This window comes from Bos taurus, chromosome 17 (genome assembly GCF_002263795.3).
Source record: "Bos taurus isolate L1 Dominette 01449 registration number 42190680 breed Hereford chromosome 17, ARS-UCD2.0, whole genome shotgun sequence".
In the NCBI taxonomy this organism is placed as follows: Eukaryota; Metazoa; Chordata; class Mammalia; order Artiodactyla; family Bovidae; genus Bos; species Bos taurus.
This window is the reverse complement of record NC_037344.1, coordinates 60,240,705-60,264,903: the sequence shown is the minus strand read 5'-3', so window position 1 is coordinate 60,264,903 and position 24,199 is coordinate 60,240,705. Positions and strand designations below refer to the sequence as shown.

The following is a 24,199-nucleotide window of genomic DNA, read 5'->3' as shown; positions in this document are numbered from 1 at the left end:
TCCCAGACGCCTGGGCCAGGGGAAAAATAAAGAAATAAACAAATCCAACTCTCTCTGGGGACATGGGGGTGGCGGACAGCATCCCCAAATAGAACCAAGATCGATTTTCTTAGGGAGGGAGGAGGGGAGCTTTGGGCGAAGGGAGGTGAGAATCCCACCTCAGCCCAAAGGTTAGAAAGAAATCGGGTTGGGGGGAAGGGGGGCAGGAATCGAGGTCTCCTGAAGGAGGTTAAGAGAATTTTTTTTTTCCTAATTTTCTCAGGAGGAGCTCTCAGCATTGGCGTTTGAGGCGCCTCTATAACTGGTTAAGTTTGGGACGCGATAACTTAGTGCCCTCTTGCAGACGTGCATAGAAGCAATTACTGGGTTATCGCAGAGAGGAAAAGAGACAGAGACGTTAGGACGAAGAGTCGTCCCCAGTGTTTCTGGCTGAGAAAAAGCCGCATTCTGCAAATCCTCCTTTAGCTGGGTCTGGGGATGAAGCTAGTCCCAGCGTGGCCCGGCGGGGGTGGGGTGCGATTGGGTGGTGGAGGAGGGGGGTGGAGAAGGGTGATTTCTGTAGAGAAAAATTGCAGTGCCGGATCCTGTAGAAGGACGAGGCGCTCTATTTTGTTTTGTAATAACGATCATCATTATTATTGGTCTCATCAGTGGGCATAACTTCTAAGCAGCCCCGTGGTGGATGCGCATAAGCCTTTGCGCGCAGCTGGAAATGCACTGGGTTCAGGGGCGAAACGTACCCCATAGACGTCCCTGGCAGCGCCGAGAGGAGAGGTAGGCCTACCCGACTCCGAGCGATCGAGCGTCCGACCTTCCGGAAAGGGTAAGTTCCCCGCCGAGGGGCTCCCAGGGAGCCCGAACTTTGGAATCTGGGCTCTCCCCCCGGCTTCGGAGTTCGAGACTGGGTTTCCGCGCGCGGCCAGCCCCCAGGGCTTTCCGAAGCATGGCCTGGCTCCAGGCCCCGTCCATCTGGGGCTGGAGCGGCGCAAAATGTGCAGGAAGGCAGTCGACCGAGCAGCCTCAGAAGCTAAGGTCAGGCCCGTGGGGAAAGCGACCAGTGGTTTCCAGCGCCGGACGCGGGCGCCCCGGCCAATTTGGCCGCAGGCTCTGCTGCTTCCAGCAAACAGAACCCGCGTGCCTTTTCTCCGTCAGGCCTCAAGAACTTTACCGAGCATCGCTTTCATTTCCCAAATTATTAATAATTATTTTTTACCCAATGCAAGGCCCTTTGGGTGCAGCCTTTGCGCCTGTGGATGCTCAAGAGCGCAACCCGAAATCCTTCGCCCAAAACCTGGAAACGGGTTCCCATTTGACCTCTGGGCCGAGGTGAGCCGGAAACCGAGGCCTGGGCCCCAAAGGGGAAAGCGAAACTCCGAGCGGAGCCAGCTCTTTTCCTTTTAGTTCCTTCCTCTCTCATCCCCAGCGCGGGCCCCGCAATCACCCGGACCGACTCACGAAAGACTCCGCAGGCTCACCCTCCAAACCCGCTGTCCCAGAGGGGCCGGAGGCCGCACCACGGATAGAATAAACCGAAGACCTCAACTAGAGTTGAGAAATTCCATTCTTTCCCCAATCACTGGACAGTTAACTGGAAAGAGAGACTTGATGATACAACCTTCCTCCCTTCTTTCGGAGGACTGAGGCTTTTCCCGAACCGCCCCCAGCTCGGTTTTCTCCCGAAATGTGTTTTCCTCATTTTGCAAAATTCCTGCCCAGATTTTAATATTGCCATGCCTAGGAGAACAGAGCTACCCAGTTTAAAAGTCGAAAACAAGAAAACCAGGGCGTCCGCTGTGAATCTTTTTCCTTCACTCTTGCCTTCTACTTTTAAGAAAGCCGCATCCCAAACCACCATATTTCTTTCCTCCCCGAAGAGAACTCGCTTAAGAATTCACTGTTTCCGTTTCTCCCCCGACGTGTCCCCGCCTGACTCGGATCTCTGTGGAAGGCAGAAAGTAGGTAGAAGTGCGGATAGGGCTGGGAAAATTAGTAAGAATTGTAACAACAATGGAAATGATGGCAAAAGTTAACTTTGACCAACTCGTTTTGCAAAAAAAAAAAAAGTCAGACTGAGGGTGGGAAAATCTCTCCTTTCTCAGGGGGTCACTTCGCCTGCTGCCTACTTAAATCTGGCTTTATTATGTTTTTTCTAGGACTTTAGTGTCGTCCTCCCCAATGTCTTCGCTTCTCGGTTTCCTGCTTTTTGACCGGAAGTATTCGGGAACACTAGCGCTTTTTATTTCAGAATATCCAGTATTCTCCAATATTTCCACCAAGAATTAGCACTGATACTTACTTTATCAATTAGGCGTGTTGATGTTGTCCCCACTCCCTCAAATTTGGGGGGATGAGACCCCTCCCTACGACCACCACCACCCGCTTCAGGTTAATGAAATAAGAAATGGCTGTGGGAACATCGTTCTAGAGACTCAGCGGAGCTATCAGTGCTGGAGATTCCCAAGCTCCCAGGGATCGGAGAAAGCAGTATTACACTTAGGATGCAAAGGAGCCCCTGATCTTGCCCCTTCTGATTTGGCAAGTCCACAGTGGAAGAGAAGGGTCAGGGTCTTGAGCTGAGAAAGCCTAGAACAACCCCCCTCCCCAGCCCCATTCTGTAGGCTGCTCTGAGCCTGAAAACTTCAACTGTATCTGCAGCCCAGAATGTGCAGAAAGGCCTCTGCATTTAGCCACCAGGTCTGTAGTCAGAATGTCCCCACAGCCCCCAGAAGTGGTGGTGGGGGGAACAGACTACATTCCAGGGCTCTGGCTCTGTAAAGATAGAGATTTAGGGTAATACCTCCAGGTCTGGGATGCAGGCAGTGGGGTAGGGGGGCTGTCTGGATACCCCCCTCCCTCAACTGGAGGGTGCAATGGAAACTTGGGAGCTCTCTGCTCTCCGGGGCTCTGGAAAGACAAATTTTCTTTGGCAAAAGGAACGGTGTCGCGCTGTCGACAAGGCAGACTATTTTTCTTGTTTCCTCACAAGGAGGGAGGGGGCAGAAAAGAAAGCAAGAAAGAAAGGGAAATTAAATCCACACGTGTTAAGCTTGCTCAAAGGGCCAAATTCAAAACCAGAGACAAAACTCTGGAGTCCTCCAGTGCTGGCAGCCCGAAGGGCCTCTTTCCAGCCAGCCCCGGCCTCCTGGAGCCCAGCGTCCCCACCAGAGAGAATTCGATCCTATGTTTCATAAAGCATTTTATTTAAGGGGGAAGGGACATGGTTTCTCTCTGTCTACCTGCATAGAGGCAGAACACGTAGCAGAAAAAAGAGAGATGGCCTGTTGTGAGAATAATTAACTCCTTTAAGAAAGCCCAGCTTGCCATCTCCCAGTCAACCCAGTGATTCAGGTCACCGTCACCCTATGGCCAAAGTGAGGCAGGCCAGTGATATGGGAGATCCCTAAATTCTTATCAAGCCTTGGGCTTACCTGTTTTAAGAGAAACTTAAAGGCTGTTTTATGCACTGGGAATAGCCAAGTTCATTTGCGGAGCTTAAGCCTCCTCTTCTCTTTGGGGAGAAACTTCCGGAAAACGAGCTGTGCAGGGGTAGAAGGGGGTGGAGGATGGAGGAGGCCACCCCGCCTGGAGCTGCGAGTGAAAACTCTAGTAATGACCTTGAGGAGGTGAAGGGAGGCGGCGGGGCGGGGTGGGGGGGGGGGTGCGGATGACGAGGGCGGCCAAACCCCAAACTGGAAGGATCCGTCACCGAAAGGATTGCTTGGTCGAGACCTCTAATTTTTCTTCCCTTTCAGCTCGGGCCGCTGCGGGTCTCCTCTGGCCTCCTGGTGCTGGGTTTCTGGCTTCTGGGGGCAGCCCCGACAGAAGGGTCCGGAAGTAGGGACCCTGAACACCTCACTCCCCCATCACAGCCACAATCACATCCGGAAAACACTGGGGTGAAACCGACAGAGGCTGGCCGTGGGGTGCGACTGACAGGTTCTTAGTGGAAAAGTTCCCGGCAATTGTTTCCGCAAGGGCCCTGGGTTTCCTGGTCACCATGGCAACCCCGGAGTCCCCCCTTGTACGCTCTCGACCACCGGGCGCCCGGAGGACAATTGCCGCGCACTTTGGCCGCGCGCTCTGAGGCCTGCAAGGCGCTTCCGCCCTTTGGTCTGGGCTTTCCGGAGGCTCTTCTGTGGATTCAACACGGCAGGGATTGAAAAACTCCTCTTCTTTTTTAAACGAGGGAGAAAATCTAGGATTTCGTAGAATCTCTGCAGGGTCGGTTCGGGGGGGTGTCCAGCAAAAGCTCCCACTTTTGAACTGAGAGAGATGACTTCCGAGACGCGCGCCCACGCAGCGAGTTGGATATATCCACCCAAGCCCGCATCCAGAACATCTCAGCGGGGGAGGGGGGATGGGCTTTGAGGAATCGGGGTCTCTTAACATTCACTGGTCACCCCCATCAGCACCCGAGGTTCCCCACGTTCTTTCCAGGTAACCCTTTCTCCTGCCTGGAATAAGATCTCCTAAGAAGGAGGAGAGACGTGGGGAAATTAATGTTTGCAAGATCTTAAGAAAAAAAATAAATAAACTACACTCCTTTTTAAAAGAGAAAAATATTCTATTGTGCTATAAAGAGCATGTGCTACAAAGAGGATGTGCTATGAAGAGCATTAATAATATTTGGAAGTTTCAGTCAGTGCTTTCTCAAAACTGCTAGCAAGGGAAATGCTCCTCCTTCTTGGTGGAGTGGCGGATGGACAATAACAGGGCGGCTTTTCTGTTCTCCTTTCCGAGGCAGCAAGCTCTCAGAAAGAACTGAGGTGCTGACCAGCTTGGACAGCGGGCTTGGCGGGATGGAGGGAGCCAGAAAAGGGTTGGCCTCTGGAGGAGATCAGTTCTGCTCCGGGTCCATCTCGCCCTCCCTTGTTTCACTCTCTGCTGTGGACCTCATTCATCTCCTAGCTGTTCAGGAAAGCCAAAACTTCTCTCCATTTCCAGAGGGGCAGAGATTGTCCCCAAAAGGTCTTGGCTGGCCTTGCAGGGTCCATACCCACTTTTCCCCCATCTGAGTCTGGAATACAGCCTGCAAGGGTTCCCTTAGCACACCTGAAACCCCATCTTCTTTCCTCCCCAGAATTTTCCATTCGTATTTTCAGAAGAGTCCTGCTTGCGTCCACACAGTCACCAGGAGAGAGGCTCAAATAGCCATTCAAGTCATTAGTACCAGAGGTGCCATCAGAGCTAATGTTCATGGCAGGCCAGGGGCTCTTGTAACATGGTCTCACTAGTTCAGCTCCTTCTAAATAGCTCCATGAGACGGTGGCTCCTGACCAGTGGCACTCCTGTGGGGACCTGAACCCAAGCACTCAGACTCCAGAAGCCAGGAGCTCCTCTTTTGCGACAAGCCAGGGAAAGGGAGGGAACAGGAAAAGGTCTCTCGGATGGTGGGAGGTGGGGTGCAAAGAGCACTTTGTAATCATCTAAAGGCAGAGTAAGGCAGTTGCTCCCTGACGTGTGGGAGAAAGGCTTAGATCTCCTTTTGTGTCACTGTCTCCTCTCCCCCACTCTCAGGGAGGAGGCAGAGGGACTCAGAAGAGACTGGGCACACAGCCCCAGGTCCCCAAGCATTTCGCAGGATGAGGGGAGCTGGGGGAGGAAGATGGGACTCCACTGCCGCAGCCTCTGCAAACCTCAGCGTCCTGTTCCCTGGCCCATATTCCTCACAGTTTCACGCCAGGACACTCTGTCTACTGGAAGGAGAGAAACAGGGTGGCTAAGATGGAGGGGGAGAGGAGACGTGCCTGGCTCCGTTTTTGGAAACACATAATGAAGCTCCGAGAGGGTAGGGAGAGTCACACAGCCTGTGCTGGAAATTCGCCCCCTCCCTGCTCATCCCTAGGCTTCCTACGTTTAGGTACAGCCCGAGAAGGGACCTCAGCCGCTTCTCCAGGGAACAGCGAGGTGGTGCTTGGAAGTACAGGCTCAGCCGGCTGAAGGTAGAGCCAGCCTGGGGTCTCCCAAGCGCTCCACGGAGGGAGTGTGCCGGTGGTGGGTCTCAGGGAAGTCCTGGACCTCTTAGGGGCCCCGGACTTGGGATCCAGAGGAGCCTGTGCCTGGCATCGGTCCTACAGCCTCCCCAGTCGTGCCTGCCTCACCTTCCCACTTCTAGACCCTTCTTCCTGCCGCCTGTTTGCCCAAGAGCATACCTCTCCCAAGCTGGCTCTGGGCGCAGCGCTGGCTGCCACGAATCCAAGTTAGGAAGGGAAGGACTTCTCCAGAAATGGGGCAACTCTGAGATCCAATGAGAGCCAAGCCCCACGACAGCACCCCAAGGGAGGCACAAGTGGTCTTCAGTTTCCAGATTCCTCTCTGGAGCTGCCAGCCGCCATGCCTGGCCGCCATGGCCGATGCCTCCCACCTCCATGCAAAATGCTCATTCTGTTGGGTTGCCCTGTCTCCAGGGTCCCCGATAACTCCCATGCACCCCCACTTCCAGGACCGTGGTGGACCAGACACCAGCTGGGTTGTTTGCATTTTCTCCCAGACCTCTCCCATGCCAGTTCTTCTCCAACAACAGCTGCCCCAAGGAGGAGAGTTACCAGCTCCTGGTGCCTCTGAGGGAGTGCCCAGGACCCAGGAGTGGGTGCCTGACCCCACAACACCTGAATCTGTGCACAGGCAAGGGCTGGTCCTAGCTCGTCCCCCAACTTCCTCCCCAGTTTCCATCTTGTAACAAAGCTAGAGTTGCTACTCCCCACCTGGAGAGGTGGGCTGTCTGTCTCCTTGCGTGTGGCTGAAGAAGACAGTATCTTTAAATCTCTCTAAATGGCAGTGTGTCTCGTGAGGAGGGACTACGTGTGCCTCTCTGCTGTTGTTTTAGTCTGTGTGTGTGTGTCGTTGTGTGGCCTTCCTGGAGAGAGCACTGAAAACACACACACACACACACACACACACACATATTTTTGTGCACCTCCTTATGTGAAAACACTTTCGCCTATCCAGCATTGGGGTCCTGAGTGTGTGTGGCGCAGGCTGGTGTGAGTCTGTGTGTCCTTGTGAAATGCCCTGTGTGTGTGTGTGTGTGTGTGTGTGTATAGCCTGCAGGGCAGTCACCACCCAAACATCATCGTGGGGCAACTGGTGTCCTGGGCTCATAACCGAGTGTTCAGCTACCCTCCTTTTTTTATGGGCCACTTTTATGATTATTATTTTTACCAACGGCTCCAAGCGGAGGTCTGTGCGCCTGGGCCTCCTGGAAGGCAGTCACAACTCGGCCGTTCAGCCGGGAGGCCAAAGGGTTCGTGTACAGGCAGCCCAGGCCACTGGAGTCTATATTTGGAAACAAATTCCACAAGCAATTCCTGGGAACTGGGTGGAAGTGGAGGGGAGTGGAGGGGACAGTGTGGTAAATGAAGTCCCCTCCCAACCCCTCTCCCGACCCTGGGGCTCCAGGGAAGCCCCCCACCACTCCTGGCAGGTTGGAAATGTCAGGTGTAATAATGTGCTGGATGCACACCTGGGCAGGAGGCGGGGTGGTCACTTCCTCTGCAGGCAGAGTTCAGGAGGTGGGGAGTTGATACACAGGCACGCCCCACCCACTGGCCCATAGCGCACAGACACACACCCTGCCCGCGCCTCCACCATGGGCGCATGCGCCCTGCACACACCACCAGGGACTGCCCCAGTCCCAGAAGGAAGAGGAGAGGACTCTAAATCCTAACCATGTTTCCTTCTCAGAAGTTGGTTCTAAGAAATCAGGTGTTGCTGTCTGGCTGCTCACCCCCAGGTGCCCCCCCAAGTGGCCTTTACCTTGTCCCCCAAGGCCGTGGAGAAGGGGACGACAGAGGATGAGATGGTTGGATGGCATCACCGACTCAGTGGACCTGAGTCTGAGCAAACTCCTGGAGATGGTGAAGGACAGGGAAGCCTGGTGTGCTGTAGTCCATGGGGTCACAAATAGACACGACTGAGCGGCTGAACAATGACCAAGGCTGTGGTCCCAGTGGGCTTGCTCCAGGGTGGATCCTGGTCCACCCAGGGTCACAGCCACTTGCAGCCGATCCGCCTGGAGTCCAGGTGGGGGCACAGCACTTACCTGGGCTAGTGAGCTCCCACTTCCACCAGCCACGCCTGGAAAGCAGCAAGGTTTCTGGCCACTTCTGCCCCACGGTGCAGGAGGGAGCTGACTTGCCTGTGCCCGGGGTCCTGGCCCCTGGCTGATGCCACTGCCATGGCCCTCTGACCCTGAGGGGTCAAGCAACAAAATGCCCCAGATCCAGCCACTTGGGAGCCACTTGGAGCACACACAGCCACACACGACCACCTACTGCATGTATAGGAGCAGCAGCTGTGTCACACAAACACACACACACTCACGTCAGGCAGAGTCACCCCCTACACATCTTGGTGCAGCATTTTGCTTTTTTTTTTTCCTGCACACAACAGTAACCTTACCCACCATTATGCATTCACACACACACACACATACAGACACACTGATTCTGCCACACAAATACACAGACACACTCCTATCCTCAGTCTCACACCAGCTCCCCCAGGCACATACATATCTGTTCAGTCACACACACACTCTCATGCTCATTGTCATACAAAGACACACATTCACACAGAATCAGACACACACAGACACACAATCATGGTTGTGCACACAGCAGGTTCACACTTGCACATATGTGCACCTTAATTCAGTCACAAGTGGTCACGCTGGCCCACAGTCATGGACAGAAAGTCACACAATTATAATCCTTCACCCTGAGTCACACACCAGTCCGTGTGTGTATATGCACGCACATGCACACACACATACACACACGCCTTCACACCATCATCCTCACATCCGCTCACCCACGATTTGTACTCTGTCACTGTGTCCACGCCCACCCTGGACGCCAAGTCTCCTCTCCTGTAGCCTGCCCATGGTGCCATCAGGGCAGGCTGCCCCTGACCAGCCTGGCAGAAGACACTAGGTGGGCACGATCAGGGCTTATTACCGAGGTAGCACCTTCTCTAGAGGGAAGCCCTTGATTCAGCATCCCTCCCCAGGTAGGGAATCACCAGATCGGGAAGAAGAAGGATGCTGGGGAGGGGGTTGTGGTTTGCAGCAGGCAGGGAGAAGCCTCCTCCAGTTCCACCCTCAGCGCTGCAGCCCTCTCCTCCCACGCTGCCTGTCAACCCCCCTCCAAACACCTGGAGCTCTGACATAGACCCATCTAGAGGGCGGGACCCAAGGGAGCCCTCAGTGTCAACTAGTCCATCTCTTTGATTTTACATGTGGGGAAACTGAGGTCTAGAGGCACAAAGATCAGGAAGGAAACTGACAAATTCCCTAAGGATTTTTGAAGCGGAGCTAGGACTGGGACCCCATCTTCTGCTCCTTGTGGAAACCACACTGCAAGATTACTGGACACCCCCCCACCACCACCAACCACCATGACTGCCATCACCACCCTTCTACCTACTGGTCTGACCCAGCCCCCAAGGATGCCTGAGCAACCTGCCTGTAGGTAAAAATGAGGCATCAGCTCATGTCCCATTCCTGCTGCTGACTCTCAGAAAGAAAGAAATAATAACAAAGGCAGCTCGAAGAGTTTGTGATAAAATCCCAACTCCTGGACTTTCCTCGTGGTCCAGTGATTAAGATTCTGTGCTTGTACTGTAGGGGACATGTGTTTCATCCCTGGTCAGGGAACAAAGACCCTGCAAGCCATGCCACATGGCTTTAAAAAATAAATTCAATGGTTCTTTGGGAATTCCCTGGCAGTCCAGTGGTTAGGACTCCATGCTCTCACTGCCAAGGCCCCAGGTTCGATCCCTGCTCTGGGGCCTAAGATCCCACAAGCCTGTCGATGCAACCCAAAAAAGAAAAAAAAAATCATTTCTGTATTTTTAAGGCAAGTCCCTTCTCTGCTCCTCCTGCCCCATCTCCTGCCCACTTTCTGACACCACATTCTGTCCACTTCCTTGTCAGTTCTTCATTTGCACCAACCTCCGTTCCCACCCCAGGACCTTTGCATATGCCATTGCCTCTGCTCCCAGCTCTCCTCATGATGTCTCCTCCTATCATCTTCGCTACATGCTTGTTAATCATCTGCCACTGCCACAGGCTCTAAACTACGGAGGACAGAGATCATGACTGCCTTATTCAACACAGCATCCATCCTTTTTACATAGTCTGTGCTAGATGAATATCGATTGAAGATATCATAACAGATGCATTCAGACCCAAGACATAGACAAAGCATATATAAGGAACTGATAAAATGCAGAAGACGCCCAGGACTATAGGACTCTCCCCGCTCCCTGAAATAAGAATAGAAGCCTGAAGGGTGATAAGTTGGGAGGGAAGAAAACCTCCCCGCAGCATGTTTTTGGCTTTCAGGACCGCTTCCTCCCTGCCTGCAGCACATGCCCCCACCCCAGACTGTCCCTGCCTTGTCCTCTAGCCTTTCTTCAGTGCCCCCTTCTGTCTGTTCCCAGGAGCCTGGACAAGGAGCCAGCAGATAAGTGAAAGTGGTATTTTTATAGGCTGATAAAAAACCATGTTTTATCTAGAAAGCTCTGTCCCATCTCCCCAAGTGTCCCTAATTGGCCATTTGCCCAATGCCCTCTCCACTGGGGCTGCAGGCACTCTCCTCTCTTGCCTCCGCTCCATCCCCCTCTGCCCTTCCCCCTCTCCTGAGGGAGGGGAGGGGGAAACCTTGGCCAGAAGGATTTTGGGAGGGAGGGAGGTGAGAGGACATAGGGGGGCGTTGCTGAGGGAGGGGGTCGCACTTCTCCAAGTGGGTTTGCTGTGCCACTATTTAATGGTGCCAACTATATTAAATTCTATATTCTTGCAGCCTCTTAAATCCGTTTACGGCCCATGCTAGACCCTGAGCTGTAATAATAATAAAAATAAAAGAAAGGATTTATGCGCCCTGGGTGTGGACCCGTCACTGGAAGAAAAAAAAAAAGCTGTTTCTAGCTGATCTTGTTGGCCCATTGCCCACTGCCTGACCTCCTGTTTCGCCCTGGGTAGAGGCTCACAGGAGCCAGAGGAGGAGGAGAACTGGGCTCCCAGTGAGATGGGGAGATTCAGGGAGCCGAGAAAAAAATCAGCTGACAAGGCACATTTGCTGGGCTGTTTTTCAACCCAAATTTTCTAGGCTAGTCTCTCCACTTCTCTCATTTAGGTTCATGGAGAAGGACACTTGTATTATATTTTCATTTCTTATATTCAATTATATTCAGAGCAAATCTAGACCAAAACTGTGACCAGGAAGTGAGGAGAGTGCAGATACCTGGGCTAGAAAAGGCCTGGAGAGGAAGCTGAGTGTGTGGGTTCCTCAGCTCCCAGGCTCCACCGCAGGCTCAAACGCTGACCCTGTCACTTCCTGGTGCTGGACCAACCAAACAAGTCTCTTCACTGCTCTCAGCCTCAGTTTCTTGATCTGTACAATGGGACTCATTAGAATACCAGCCTCAGATAGCCCCTCTGAGAGAAGAAGATATGATCTAGTGTCTGCCAAGCATCTGGCTTCGAGTAAGGCTTGGTGAATGCACTATTCTGAAGAAGGCCAGTCCTTTCTGGAAGAGAAGAGGCAGGCTTCAGTGAAGGTGCAGCCTGGGATGGGAAGAGGAGAAGGGAGAAAAGGATTCGGACCAGACTCAAGAGCCATATGTGTAGCTGGTCCGCTGGGAAGCATTAGTACCAACTTACAATGTCTGGAGGGAGGAGCTGGGCCTCCAATGATTAAGGTTTGGGGGGCATGGGAGGCAGGGAAAGGACAGAAGAACGAGGCAAGAACTATTCATGACCCGGTCTGAAGGGCCCAGAGACCATTGGCCCCAGTTCCTGCTTGAGAAGAAGAGAGTGACTCTCCTTTGCAATTTCATTATTATCGGACAGGGGTCCTCCCTGGACTGCTGGTGCTTAAGAACTTAAGTTGTAACCATTGACTTCCAGGTCTGATTTCCATAAGATAATATCCATTCAGGGGCAGGAAATGTATAATTGTCGCCCAGCTCCCAGGCCATCAAGAAATGCTCATAGAGTGAATGGCTGAAAGACTAAATGGAGGGACTTCCCAGGTGGTTCAGTGGCTAAGATGCTGCGTTCCCAATGCACGGGGCTTGGGTTCAATCCCTGGTCAGGGAACTACATCCCATATGCTGCAACTAAGACCCAGTGCAGCCAAAATAATCGAGCAATTAATTAATTTTAATCAATTAACTAAACTTTAAATTTTTAATTCAATTTTAAGATTTAATTAATTTAATTAATTAGTTAATTAAAATTTTGTAAGCAAAAATAAACATCCTTGTCGTAAGCCACTGGTGTTACTAGGTCTTTGTTCCATAGCCTTATCATGGTAGTAGGTAGCTGATACAAGGTCTTGTGCTAAATCCACCCCGACTATTCCCCCATTCCAGTTTTTAAGAAAAGGCGTTTTACTGCAACGAAGACCTGGGAGTGTCAAATAAATAAAATAAATTTTTTTTAATATTTTTTTTTTAGAAAGAAATGGCATTCATTTAAAATTTCCAATTACAAATTTTCAGGCTTGGGCTTTAATTTCAAGGGTTGGTTATTTAAAGCATGAGAAATAGATTGGTGCTTCTGGCTTCAAACCATGGAAACTAGAGCAGACAAGGAGTGAGGGAGTACTTCTGTTAAGTCAGGTCTACACTGAAGCAATTTCCTGGTTCATGTGGAACACATAGATCTGGGCTTAATGAGGCAGGGTGAGTGAGATTCTTCTGAGAAACACTAAGGCAGGTTATTCCACAACCTAAATTATCAGGCCAGAGTAGACAGCATTCACCCACGCCTCTGTATACAGCATCCTGATACCACGAAACAACCCCTGCTTCAATTACCCAAGACACCACTAATTAGCATATTCCATCCCCCAGCTACAGTGATTGGCTCAACAATGAGCATGTGTCCAAATCCTATCCAATCAGAGACTACTGTGGGACTTCGGCCAGAAATACTGAGAAAAGAAGGTCTCTGGCTATATAGCACAGGGAACTATATTCAATGTCTTGCAATAACCTATAATGGAAAGGAATCTGGAAGATAATTTATATATTAGTCGCTCAGTCGTGTCCAACTCTTTGAGACCCCATGGACTGTAGCCCGCCAGGCTCCTCTGTCCCTGGGATTCTCCCGGCAAGAATATTAGAGTGGGCCCATGTGTGTGTGTGTGTGTGTGTATATATATAACTGAAACAATTTTATGGACACCTGAAACATTGCAAATCAAGTACACTTCAATTAAAAAAAAAAAAAGTCTCTGTTTACTGGACTTAGAATTTTAAGGATGGAATGCCTAGCACTGCTGATAACCATCTTGCTTCCCCAGGGGAAACCTGCCCAAAATGACAAGCTCCTGACATTGCTAAGACTCAGTGTTCTCACATGTAAAAAGAGATAATAGTCGTGTCCCCTCTTAGAATTATTAGAAGAGTTTGAATGAGATAATACATGAAAAGCTACCAGGTGAGTGATCTGTAGAGTGATCTGTAAATGTTAGCTATTGTGGTGAATTTGCTGTAACCATTGGCCTAAATCTGTATCTGATATTTAGCTTGTAACTAAAAATAAACAGATCTATATGCTTTCCATCTGTACATGGATGCCGGTAAACATATTGTATGGCATCTACTTCCAGATGAGCTAGTACAATTCCAAGCTGGTCTTTCCAAGCAGAGGGAATTCTAACTTTTAATCAGGCACGTCCTTTGACTTGCTCTAGTGAAGGAGAGGTTTGAAATGAGCCACCCTGAACTCTTCTTGGTCACCAGAGGCACAGATGTGGCCACTGCAGAAAGGACTGTCTGCAGAGGGTCAGTTGAGTTTGGGTGAGGTTTATTCACAGGGTCATCCTCAGTGTCTCCCTCTCCTCCAGGGCTGTGTTTATTTCCTAGGGCGGCTATAACAAAGCACCCTAGACTGAGTGGCTTACACAACAGAAATGTATTATGTCAGAGTCCTACAGCCAGTCTAGGAGATGACACTTGTCAAGCAAGAAACATCACCCTAAATTTCTGCCTTGGATCACTCAAGTCTCGAGGGAAAGGAGGGGCATGTCTCTTTGGAAAGAGGAAGCTTCTGGATGAGATATCAGCTCGTGCTGTGTTCCCAAGGAAGTGTCTGCCCCGTGGCAGTGAATGAAGCTAAGATGGCAAAATGTCTCCAGCAGCTCAACACCCAAAAGCAACGGTGGTGTTGGGTCAAACACCTGGAGAGATCTGGGGATCATTTTTAGGACAATGCAGCTGCAGGCTGTCACGGTTCAGGCTTCCCACTGCCCACTCACCCCCGCCCTCATAGCTCATCCAGTAGCCATGCCTTGATTTACATAAAGAGACTTGGAGGGAATGTGTTGACTCATCTGCCAGATCTCAGTAATGGACCTGGAGCAACTTGCATTTCAATAAAGGAAGGTGTTTGCACAGCCCATATGGATCACGAGGACAACATCCTCTTTTCACAAGAATGTTAGTCTCCATTTATTTATATCAAAAGCCTTATTTCCCCTTCCACACCCCTAAAAAGGAAAAGCAAACCATTGGGGGCTGTAATATACCAAGAGACCCCCAGGAAGTTTTTAAGCTAGGGGATGATCTTGCTCAGAGTTGACTTACAGGTTCTCTCCCACTGGATCTTGAAGACGGCTCAAAGAATGGTCCAGGAACTTCCCTGGTCGTCCAGTGGCTAAGACTCCATACTCTCAATACAGGGGACCCAGGTTCGATCCCTGGTTGGAAAACTAGATTCCACATGCCACAACTAAGAGTTCCCCCATGCTGCAACTAAGAAATAAATTTTCCATGCTGCCAAATAAAAAGATTAATTTAATAGAAAGGCTTTAAAAAAAAAATAGTCCAGGGCTTTCCTGGTGGCTCAGTGGCAAAAAATCCACCTGCCAAAACAGGAGACCCGGGTTCAAGTCCCTGGTCCGGGAAGATCCCACATGCAGCAGAGCAGCTAAGCCCGTGCACAACAACTACTGAGCCTGTGCTCTAGAGCCCGGGGGCCGCAAGAACTGAGCCCACGTGCCACACTACTGAAGACGGGGGCCCTGGAGCCTGTGCTCTGCAGCAAGGGAAGCCACTGAGATAAGAAACCCGCCCCCACTCACCACAACCAGAGAAAAGCCCGCACAGCAACGAAGACCCAGCACAACCCAAATAAATAAAGAAAGTTATATTTTTAAAAAATGGTCGAAAAGTCAAGGTGGCTGACTTAAGGGTTGGGAAATCTGAACTAAGCCCTTTCATCTCTCTGGCCACATTCTGGCTGGAAGTCATTACCATCTGTTTGGATCTGGGTGAGCAGAAGGTCGGGCAAGTGGTCGCTCATACCAGCTGCAGTCCAGTTCTCATATCTCAGCAGCCCTGGGCACTTGCTTTCATTCTCGTGCCAACCATGGATTCTGTGACACAGCTGAATGCCCTGTGAAAGGCGTTAGTGGACTTGGGTGACCATGAGTGAGTTACTAAACTTCTCTAAGCCTCATTTTCCTCTTCTGTGAAATGGACCTACTCATAGCTCCCTTCTAGGATTGCTGAGAGGATTAAGTAAGATATTCATGTTTATCACTTAGCACACCACCAACAGAGGGCCAGCAGATGTGTGGAGAATCGTCCCTCTTCCTCTCTGTGGTCCATGTGTAGAACTGAGAAAGCTTGTTTCCTTTAACCCACAACAAAGCATTCAGGCCTTTTAATGGAAAGCAAAAAAAAAAAAAAGCCAGTCCTCAGTAGATTATTTCTCAAGTGATGAGACTGTGAACACCCACCTTGTAGGGAGATTTCGAGGATTATAAGTAAGGCTTGAGGAGTGCCTGGCACACCACATAGAGAATAGCACAAAGGCAGGAAATTGAGTGTAATTTCAAGCCTAAGTAGTGAATCAGATCAAGGCACCCACGAGACTACATTTGCTAAGCTTTAGTCACTGCTGTTCCCTTTACACCCCACTTCAGCTCAAATGTTGGCACTTAGTTAATGCCCCAGAGGGCTAAAGCTGAGACCATCTTCTCCATCCATTTCTCTGGACCAGCTGGAAGAGATTTGAGCTATACCTGAAATTCATGTAGTACTTTAACCCCATCTTATTCCAACCTCCAGGGCTATCAAGCAGGGGCTTGTGATTTCAAAAGACATTAGCAGAGTGTCTATTGTGTGCCCAGAACTATTCTTCATGCTGAAGTTGAAACAGTGACCAAAATCAGTAAACATCTCTGCCCTCAAGAATCTCAAATTCTAATGTTACGCTGCTCAACCGCAAATGAAAAGGGGGCTTGGACAACTCTGTATCAATTGCATTCTCCCTGGTTTTCTCTCCAGTGTTAATCTGCAAAGGATCATGTGGGTCTTTACTTGCAAATAAAGGGTGGAATCTATTAATAACCATTATTATCAGGACCATGTTAGTCACTCAATCATGTCCGACTCTTTGCGACCCTAGGGACTGTAACCCACCAGGCTCCTCTGTCCATTGAATTCTCCAGGCAAGAATACTGGAGTGGGTTGCCCTTCCCTTCTCTAGGGGATCTTCCCAACCCAGGGGTTGAACTCAGGTCTCCTGCATTTCAGGCAGATTCTTTACCATCTGGGCCACCGGATGGAATCTGTCCACACGGAGAGGTAAATAGAGATACCGATACACAAACACAAAGCTCGAGATGCAGAAAAGGATTTGAGTATGGCCATTGTAGCAGGCATTTTCCTAAATGTGCCACTTACTTTAACTATAACTTAATCTTCACAACCACCTATGAAATGGATACTGTTATGGGTTCCTGTTTATGGATAAGAACATATATATGGAACATATGTATACAGAGAGAAGGAGAAGGTGAGCACTGGTTAGTTATAAACCCAGAGCATCCAGTAACTACTATCTTGGAATACCTGATCTAGTAATGAGTCCAACAGAGAGAAACAGAGGCAAAAGACGAAGAGACATCGTTGAGGTCCTTGATACACATGTGCCTGAAGCTGACACACCCCTAGACTTTCCAGTGCAATGAGCCAATAAAATCCTCTCCTTCTACTTTTTTTCTCACTTAAGCCACTTTGAGTTATGCTTCAGTCATCTGAGTGGACTCAGTTGAGAACTGCATGGGTCCTGACAATTACTGCCATGTTCTGTGACCACTAGGTTGCAGGCACTTGGCTTGGCAACAGGTATATGAAAATAAATATAATCCGGTTCCTACTCTCAATGGTCCCACCCACAGTCTAATAAGAAGATGAACATAAAACAGTTACTATACAAGGCCTTCTGATTTTTCCTCAACCTCTTCTCCTTGCTTGAAATAGCCTCTCTTTTTTTCTACCTACCTATCCAAATTCTCATCTCATTCTGGCTTAGAGGGGCCAGCCCAAATTCACACTCCTTCATGAGTCTTCATTGACCACTGATTCCAGAAGGATCAAACCATCAAACATCCCTGGTATTTGACACTGTATACCCTATCCTGCCAACTTCGTTCACAGCTCATGTGGGTAAAATATAGACACTGACTGGTAATCATAATTAAGAAGTGTTTTGGAATTCGCTAAATCATATAAGTAGTCTAGGTGGTGATTGGAAGGGCATGTGGTAATGAGGGAAGGGGGTTAATGGCATTTGCCAAAAGAGAGTAGCTGATAAAAGATTTTCAGATGAACATGAATTTCTCAGGCCTGAGAAACCATTAGAAACATCTGACAACATTAACGGCATCTTGAACCATGAATCTGAGCCAGAAACTATTTAGAACAGTTCAGCCTGATTAAAAATGACTGCATTTCACCAAATCCTAAAATCTTTACCTAAAAATTATGATGAGTTACACTCACTGGGGATTAGTCACCCTTCTCGTGTGATAACCACATTTGTAGATGACAACATTTCTGTGAATTTGCCAAGAAGGCCGTGCTTCAACCCACTTTCCACTACTATTTTTTGTGGTTTGTGTGTCATCATCTTGGATCTAAATAAAGCCTAAATCCATGCCTGTACATGGCTAATCACCAGGACTGTAAAATGGAGACTGCCATGACCAGACAGTCTATATCCTTTATATTAGTCTGCTCAGCTTGCGATAGCAAAGTACCACAGACTGGCGTGGGTGTGGGGTGCTTAAACAGCAGAAACTGAAATGGAAATCACAGTTCTGGAGGCTGGAAGTTCAAGATCTGGGTTTCTTCTGAGTCCTTTCTTTGGCTTTTAGATGGCCACATTTTCCCTGGATCTTCTCATGGTCTTTCCTCTGTCTGTGTTTTTGTGTGTGCCCTAATCTCTGCTGTTATGGGGACACCAGTCAGAATGGACTAGGGCTCACCTCTATGACCTCATTTTGCCTTAATTACCTCTTTAAAAGACTTGTCTCCAGATACAGTTACATGCGGAGAGACCAGAGGTTAGAAATTCAACATACGCGTTTTTAAAGGACACAATTCAGCCTATAACATACTTGTACTTACCTGTTGAGGACAGTTCGATGTGCCAGGCACTTGTTCAGCAAACACTTAACATGCCTCATCTTATTTAACTCTCACAATAACCCCATAGAGATGACATGATTATCCCCATTTTACTGATGGGGAAAACTGAGGCTCAAAATGTAACTTGGACAAACTCACACTGCTGCTAAATGTTAAAGCCGGGATTTCATTTAGGTCTGACTGACACCAAATCCTTTGTTTTCAACCATCACCCTCTGGCCATTCCTGTGGTGATTTTAAGTGTAACCAGATAAACTTTGGGAAAACAGGTTAATATTTCTACAGTCATTTTCATGGGCATTATTTTTTAGAAAGACTAACCCACTAAACTCACGTTGCTTAGAATGAGCCCAGAGTGGATATTCAGGTCTAGAAAAGTGAATGAAAAAGAAAATAGGGACTTCCCTGGTGGTCCAGTGGTTAAGACTCTGAACTCCCAGTTAGGGGGCCCAGGTTCAATCCCTAGTTAGGGAATTAGATCCCCCATGCCGTAACTAAGAGTTTGCATGCAACAACTAAGATCCAGGGCAGCCAAATACATAAGCAAAGAAATACCTATTTTTAAAAAAATAGAATTGAGGGAGCTTAGATACAGCAAAAATCATGAAGTGAGTTTGATAAGCACTAAATCTAAGGAAGCAATGATTTTCATAACATATAAATGCACACAAACTCAGGACCAAGTCCCCACACCATGCCTTGTCAGCTTGACACCCATATACACCTCCTTAAACCGCACTTAATCTCCAAATAATGACATCAACAAAGCAGGACTTCTGCCTGACATGATACAACTACCCTACGCACTGCAGGTAGCAGGCTCCCTCTCATCCCACCCGAGGATGCGTGCGTGCGTGCGTGCTATGTCACTTCGGTCATGTTCAACTCTGCGCAACCCGATGGACCGTAGCCCGCCAGGCTCCTCTGTCCATGACATTTTCCAGGTAAGAACACCAGAGTGTATTGCCATTTCCTTATCCTACTTGAGGATACAAACCCCTTTTTCTTTCTTTGAGGAATGCCCAGTCTCCATTCTTCCCCTAGCTAATTTACACAAATAAACAACATCTGTTTCTTCATTGACTTGCTTCCAATCTCTCTCTTTCTTTCTTCCTCTCTCTCTCTCTTTCTCTCTCCAACCTGGTTCTTCCCATACCATCTTTGGAAAACCAAGCCAGCCAGTATACCCTTTGGTGGTGGTGGTTTAGTTGCTAAGTTGTGTCCAACTCTTGACACCCCGTGGACTGTAGCCCACCGCGTCCCTCCGTCCAGGGGATTTCCCAGGCCAGAATATTGGAGTGCGTTGCCATCTCCTTCTCCAGGGGATCCTCCCCGACCCAAGGATCAAACCTGCGTCTCCTGCATGGCAGGCAGATTCTTTCACCTGAGCCATCAGCGAAGACCAGTGTTCCATTAGGACTTGGCTGAAAGAGTACTTTTGGACCCTGGCTCAGTTTCTTTCTGATTTTCTCCCTTCCCCAGAGGAGATGTTGCATTGTTTCCTGGCAACCAGCAGCAATCAGCGTCTTTCATCAGTTCTTTCACTATGGATTCTGGGGCTTTATTAGCAAATGAAAATGGCCCGAGTCCAGCTGACATCAGTGGGGCTCGGCTAGGAGTGGGGGCTGGAGCATTTCCGGTAGGCTCCAGCCTCAGACAAACCAGTTTGAAGAGAAGCCAGTTGGCTACCAGTGAGCTATTTTTGACATAAAAAGAAGCTGAATTTAGCCGATAACTGATTGAAGAAATTTCAAGCACAACTGGTGGGGGTTATAACATCTTGGCAGCGGTGGTAGAGAGACAAAGGGAAGACAATGAATTTGATCAGGCAAGATGTTTTGCAAACAACTAATTAAATACCATCAAGCAACCAATTGTTTGCAAAACAATGGTTGGATAGAGTTCTATCTCTGTATTTTCCTCTCCCTCTCATCTTTTTACTACCTAAAATAGTTTATGTAGAAAAACAAAGTCTTTGCATTTTTCACGAACTTGAAGTTGGCACAGTAATTAGAAAAATTCCCTAGCACACCATTAGAATGTGTTCCCTTATCTCCTACAGAAAACCAATTTCAAAAGTTAAGTTATACTTTTTCCTGAAATACTTTGGATAGGTAGGCAACAGAAAAAAAAAAAAAACCATTGCTAGATGTCCAGCCAAATCTAAAGGTACAGAAAACAATATCTTGAAAATCTTTTATTTTCAATAATTCATAAAGAAATCACCTTCACCCACCCACCTTTGTTTCTTCATAGCAACCTTATGTGGCAAGGGTAAAAACTATAATTATTTTTTCCTTGAGATCTGGAGAACTAGACACCCAGAAAGGTCGAGTAATCTGCCTAGGGTCACACAGCAGTCACCAAGGGGCTCAGAGTGTCCCAATTCTATATTTCAAGGTTCTGCTTCATTTTGCCCCCTCTGGGTTGTCTGCTGTGGTTTGATATAAAAATTTAACAGGTTCCTATTGCTGATTAAGAATTGTCCGATTTGGGCCTAAAAGTCATTTAACTTTGGAAAGTGTATCCTTGATTAGACTTCTTATTATTATCATGGCTACTAGTTATAGAGTGTTTACCACGTATAGGTCTTTTAATCCCCACCTCAACTTGTACAAGCTAGCTCTTATGTCCCCGTTTTATTATACAAAGGAAGAAAGTGAAGCTTGGTAAAGCAAAGGCTGCCCGAGATCACGTACACAAACATGACCTTGAAAATATTTAGTGGGATTTCCTGGTGGTCCAGTGGTCAAGACTCTCCACTGCCAATGCAGAGGGCTCAGGTTCGATCCCTGGTCAGGGAATTAAGATCCTACATGCCATGTGGTGTGGCCAAAAAGAAATGTTTTTTATGTACACTGAACTCAGCAGTGTACATACTTTAAGTCCCCCAAATTGTTTTGGGTATCTAATCGATAGAAACTCTTGTGCACAGAATAATAACTAGTATATAAGAAGCAGCAGGTAAGATGTTCACTGTATCATTGTTTATAGTGGTGAAAAAAGGAAACAATCTACATATCCATCAACAGAGAAAGTGCCCTGGGCTAGTAACTTAACCCTGTATGCCTTAGTTTTCTTGTCTGGATAATGAGAATAACAGTAGCAACTATCTTGGCAGTCCAATGGTTAAGACTTTGCACTCAGTGGTCACAGGTTCGATCCCTGGTCAGGGAACTAAGATTCCACTTGCTTAATGACATGGCCAAAATCAAACAGACAATAGAAGCTATCTCATAGGTATAAGGATAAAGTGAATTCATTATACAGAACACTTAGAACAGTGCTTGGTACGTGGAGAGTGGTATGCATGTGTTAGCCTCAATTTATTAGTCTAGAATGAATTGCTATGTAGCAACCAAAGTGAATTAAATATAATTGTATAATATTCTCAATTATGTCACATATCTATTTAGCAATATAAATTAAACTCAGAAATTAACATTGAGTGAAAGAAGCAACTCAGAGAACTGTATGCAGAATATGAGGCTCATGCAAATTCAAAAAGTACCAACCACATTTCTGTACTGCTTTTGAAGAAGTGCATATTTTATAGAAATATAAAAATGTGGACTGCTAGGCTTCACCAAAATTACGATAGTGGTTACCTCTAAGGAAAGGAAGAAATATGGAGATGAGATCAGAAAAGGGAAAAAAAAGCACTTCAACTTTATAATGTTTTACTTCTGTTAGTAAAAATAAAAAAGATTTGAAACAGATATGACCACATGTTAATATGTGAAGTTCTTTTTCTGGGCGTTAAGTACACAGGAATTAGATCTATTAATCTATGCACTACGTATTTAAAGACTTTTTTCCAAGTGCAAAGAAAAAGCACACAGAGTTTTTGTTTATGTTGCTATGAGAAGCTCGCACTCAGTGTATCTGTGATCTCGCTGTCCTCCTATGTTTTTGGCTTCTTTCCTGGAAGGCTGGAGGGATGGATTTGACTTACTAATAACCAAGAAAGAAAAAAGCATCATTTACCATCCAACTGTATGATGACCTTTGCAAAGAACTATGAAATTGTTTACAAAACACATCTCCAGGGAGGAACCCAGCATTCACTGTTTATCTCCATAAGGTACAGAGACTTCCAGCCACATCCTAAACCACAGACCCTGGCCTGAGAAAGCCCTCCGCTGCCAACCTGCCAGTTCTCCCGAAAGAATACAGAGGAAATACCATCTTCCTATGGCCACACAGAAAACCCTGGTGCAGAGGCAGCAGTCAACTTAAGTAAACAGTGTTAGAACCCACTTATGAAAGGGAAGGAATTTTTATCCAGATTTTATTTACAAAGTCAGTCGTTGATATGACTTGTATAAGTATTGTTGTTGCTACTTAGTCACTAAGTCGAGTCTGGCTTTTTTGCAACCCCAGGCTCATTTAGCCCTTCAGACTCATTGGTCCATGGGATTAGAGTGTGTGCTACAGCCTTAAATTTATTTAAAGTTAAATTCGTAAATGTCACTCTACTTTTTAATATGACCACAAACATTATCAAGTTTAATACAAATTTCACTGCTTAGTGAGGCCAACCCACATTCAAAGTAACCAGATTCTGGGTTCAGGCATTACCTTCAACTTTTGATAACACACACACACACATCTGAGGAACAGAAATATCGGTTATATTTTGTAAACACAACCCTCATCTCTCTATTTGTAAGAAGCCAGAATTAGAGATCTTTAGCATCATTCCCTTTTTCAAACATTGCAAATTGTAAGATAGTTGTTCTGATGGTAGAAACTTAATTCCTCACTTATTTTTCCAGCAATGGTCTGGGTGAATAATTTATTACTCACTCTAATATTTAAAGCTAATATTCATTGCATGTTTTCTTTACAGCAGGCAAAATCCTAGATGCTTAGTATGTTTTGTCACATTTACTTCTCAGAGGAAACCTTTAAGGCAGGTAACCACCCCATTTTACAGATGAGAAAACCAAGGCAGAGAAGTTGAGGAACTTGCCCAAAGTCACAAAACAAAAGAGTCTCGGCCCAGGATATGAATCCAGGCACCTGGGCTCTCACACAGTAGACTATGGCTATACATTGAGTCCAAAAGTTTTAATTAAGAAGAAATTAATTATGCATAGATTATGTCCAGAAAATATACAAGAAAGGAGCCACAGTTGGGATTGCCCGGGAAGAAGGAAATCGAAAATCTGTAGAAGCAACTGAGATGGAGACAGAGTTTCACCATGTCACTTCTGAAACAGGCTTTGAATTGAATTTTTATAATACGCACACATATACAGAACTGACACCTTAGCATTTTGGATGTGCAGTGGGCACCTTGGGTATCCTCCGTGCTCAAGTGCTATTTGCTGATTTGGCCGTGAGTTAGTCCCAGCGGCCAATAAATAGGATTCCTGGTATCTTCCTGGGGCGTTGCCCTGGTAGCAGAGGAATGCATTTGAAGTTGGAAGACATCACAGGCAGAAGCCCAGTCCCCAGATAAGAGGAAGTTTGGTAACTGCCCCAGCTCCTATGTGAAAGGACTCCCCACAGGAACCCTAGCTCTGCATCCGGATCTTAACCGAGCAATTTTCCAAAACCATATTCTCACACCCCATTACCTTTCAGGGCTTAGAGCTGGCTCCAGGAGTGAAGACCAGCTAGGATGTATGGGAATGGCTGTAGGAGTTGGAGCAAGACAGGAGGTGGGACCAAATCCTTTTGAAGCCCCGAGTCCAGGGACAGGTTTCCTGTGAAGAAGGGCTGAGGGATGTGCCTGACC

The 24,199-nt window shown here is 47.6% G+C and overlaps 2 non-coding genes across 2 annotated transcripts; both read left to right on the top strand.

The window, feature by feature from the left end:
* The first annotated feature begins 554 nt into the window (after positions 1 to 554).
* LOC100297608 (uncharacterized) lies at positions 555 to 1,922 on the top strand. The gene is made up of 2 exons (XR_003030042.2): positions 555 to 1,326; positions 1,424 to 1,922. It is a non-coding gene; the product is annotated as an uncharacterized protein (transcript).
* Positions 1,923 to 21,184: 19,262 nt separating this feature from the next.
* Positions 21,185 to 21,257, top strand: TRNAG-GCC (transfer RNA glycine (anticodon GCC)). The gene has a single exon. It is a non-coding gene; the product is annotated as a tRNA-Gly (tRNA).
* The last annotated feature ends 2,942 nt before the right edge of the window (positions 21,258 to 24,199 follow it).